General features: G+C 38.5%; 1 pseudogene; it reads right to left on the bottom strand.

The window, feature by feature from the left end:
• Positions 1-2,198: 2,198 nt before the first annotated feature.
• LOC118829165 lies at positions 2,199-2,792 on the bottom strand (annotated as a pseudogene).
• Between the last annotated feature and the right edge of the window lie 201 nt (positions 2,793-2,993).

Raw genomic sequence — 2,993 nt, forward strand, 5'->3', positions numbered from 1 at the left:
AAATTATGTGTTTAGTGCTGGTCATTTTTCGAGAATGCTTAAAATTCCTGTCTCACTAAGTATCCATTTTTGCCCTCTCATACAGTTTTGCTGGATAGGTGATTCTTGGTTGTAATCCTAGTTCCTTTGTTCTCCAGAATATCATATTCCAACCCCTCTGATCCTTTAAGGTAATGGCTGCTAAATCTTGTGTTATCCTGATTGCGGCTCCATGATACTTAAATTGTTTCTTTCTGGCTGCTTCCAATATTTTCCCCTTGACATGGAAACTCTGGAATTTGGCCATGATATTTCTGGGAGTTTTAATTTTGGGATCTCATCCAGGAGGTGATCAGTGGATTCTTTCAATTTCTATTTTACCCTCTGGTTTGAGAATGTGAGGGTAGTTTTCCTTGATAATTGCTTGAAAGATGAGAATAGTCTTAACAATTTTTAAATTAACTTCCCTTGGCTCTATTTTCCAGTTTTGCTGTTTTCCAATGAGATATTTTACATTGTCTTCTATTTTTTCATTCTTTTGGTTTTATGTTATTGCTTCTTGATCTCTCATAAAGTCATTAGCTTTCATTTGCTCCGTTCTAATTTAAAAGGACAAATATTTTCTTCAGTAAGCTTTTGGAACTCCTTTCCTATCTGGCCAATTCTGTTTTTTGTAAGGCATTCTTCTTCTCATTGGCTTTTTGGACCTCTTTTGCTAATTGGCCTAGTCTGTGTTTTAAAATGTTATTTCCTTCAGTATTTTTTTGTGTCACCTTTACCAAGCTGTTGACTCATTTTTCATGATTTTCTTGTAACACTCTCATTTTTCTTCTATTTTTCTTCTACCTCTCTTACTTGATTTTCAAAATTCTTTTTGAGCTCTTTCATGGCCTGACACCAATTCACATTTTTCTTGGAGGGTTTGGAAGTAGGGACTTTGACTTTGTTGTCTTCTTCTGAGTGTGTGTTTTGAGCTTCCTTGTCAGCATAGTAAATTTCTATAGATAGAGGGTTTGTTTTTTTTTTGCTTTTTTCCCCATTGTTTGCTTATTCTCCCAGCCTGTTACTTGACTTTTCAGTCTTTCTTAAAGTAGAGCTCTGCTTTCAGGTTAGATGGCACAGTGTTTCAAGCTTCAGGGGTTTTGTGCAGCTGTTTTCAGAGATACTTCTTGATAATACTTCCAGGTACCTTTAAGTTTTCAGTTCTTCCAAGTTGGTATGATCTAAGGAGAGTTGTTTATTACTTTCCTGGCCTGTGCTCTGGTCTGTGAGTGACCACAAGGATCCTTTTCTGCCCTGGAACTGTAAGGAAGGTACCCCCTCCACTGTGACTACAAGCTTTGCTATGCTAGTGCTCCTCCTAGACCTGTGACCTCCCATCCAGGACTGTGATATGGATCCAAGTTTACACAAAGCAACAGAATTCCTGCCTCAGTGATAGGAAGAAGACCTCTGTAACCTCCTGAAAAGTTGTTCAACCCACTTACCATTTGTGATCTGAGAGCTCTGGAATCAGCCACTGCCACTGCCTCTCTCACTGCTGATTCAGTCACTCCCAGGGTCTGCTCCTGGTTTGCTGTGGCCAGGGCTATGCTGGCACATCCTGTGCTTCATTCTCACCCAGGTGATACAGACATTTCCTGATCACCTTCTAAGTTGTTTTTATCATCTGTGTGCTAAGAGGTCTGGAAACCACCACTGACGCAGTGCTTGTCACCCCAAGGCCTACTTCTAGTTTTCTGGGGCCTGGACTGTGCTCCTCTCTCACTCTGGTACAACAGACCTATCATGCTGGACTTCCTAGTTGTCTTGGCTTGAAAATTTCTTTCACTCCATCGTTTTGTGGATTCTGCTACTCTAAAATTTATTTAGTGTCAATTTTTAAGACATTTGGAGGAGGTTGGAGGAGATCTCAGGTAAGTTCCTGCCTTTACCATCTTGGCTCTATCTCCTCTTCATCACTTTTTAATGTGTGTGGATTAATCCATCCATAGGTACTTAGAAAGATGAGCCCTGTGTTTCATCAAAATTGAAACTTTTTTAAATGATTTGTTATTAAAATTAATTACTAAAATCATATAATTAGAAAATATATAAAATGTTAATATAAAATTATCAAAATAAGTAATTAATTTAAACTAATTTTATGTTAAATATATTTTTTTAAGTTTTTATATAGTTTATTTATGTTCTGATGAAAAATTATCTTCACGGATAAATGTCATCCATAGTGCCTTTTAATCCTTCTTTTTGCCAGCACCAACATTTGCCTTTGTAGTACCCCTGACTTTCTTCATTCCGTTCTTGCGTTCCTTTCACTGCTTTCTTGATGTCTTTTTCTTCTCATACAGGCCATGCCTTTCAAGTCTGTGCTTTGGTTCATTTTTCTTTGCATAGTCAAGGGAATCATAAATCATGCCAAAGCCTGTTGTTTTGCCACCACCAAAATGGGTTCTGAATCCAAAGACAAAAATGACGTCTGGAGTGGTCTTGCACATCTTGGCCAGTTTTTCTCGAATTTCAGTCTTGGGCACTGTGGCCTTTCCAGGATGAAGGACATCTATAACCATCTGTTTATGCTGAAGAAGTCTGTTTGTCATGAACTTCCTGGTTCTGATGGTTACAGTGTCATTCACTCTTGGAGCGTGGTTCCCGGCTAGTTTCAACATAGGAGCAGACAAGAGGCCTCCAGGAGACGGGCTGAGAGAAGAGTTGAGAGCCGAGCCGAAGGATGGCGCAGATGCAAGATGGATGGCATCTAGACCCCAGGAAGACTCACCATGGTGGCGGCCGGCTCCTCGAGCAGCAGGAGAGGGAAAGCTATGTTAAATATTTTAATGTTAACTTATTATATTAAATATGTCAAATAATTTTCCTAATGTTCAGTCATACTTGTATCTCTCCTATAAATCCAATTTGGTCACAGTGAATAATTTATTGGATATAATGCTGTAGCCTTTTTACTATGATATTATTTAAATTTCTTCATATCAACATTCTTTAGTACTATTTTC

This window comes from Trichosurus vulpecula, chromosome 8 (genome assembly GCF_011100635.1).
Source record: "Trichosurus vulpecula isolate mTriVul1 chromosome 8, mTriVul1.pri, whole genome shotgun sequence".
Lineage (NCBI taxonomy): Eukaryota > Metazoa > Chordata > Mammalia > Diprotodontia > Phalangeridae > Trichosurus > Trichosurus vulpecula.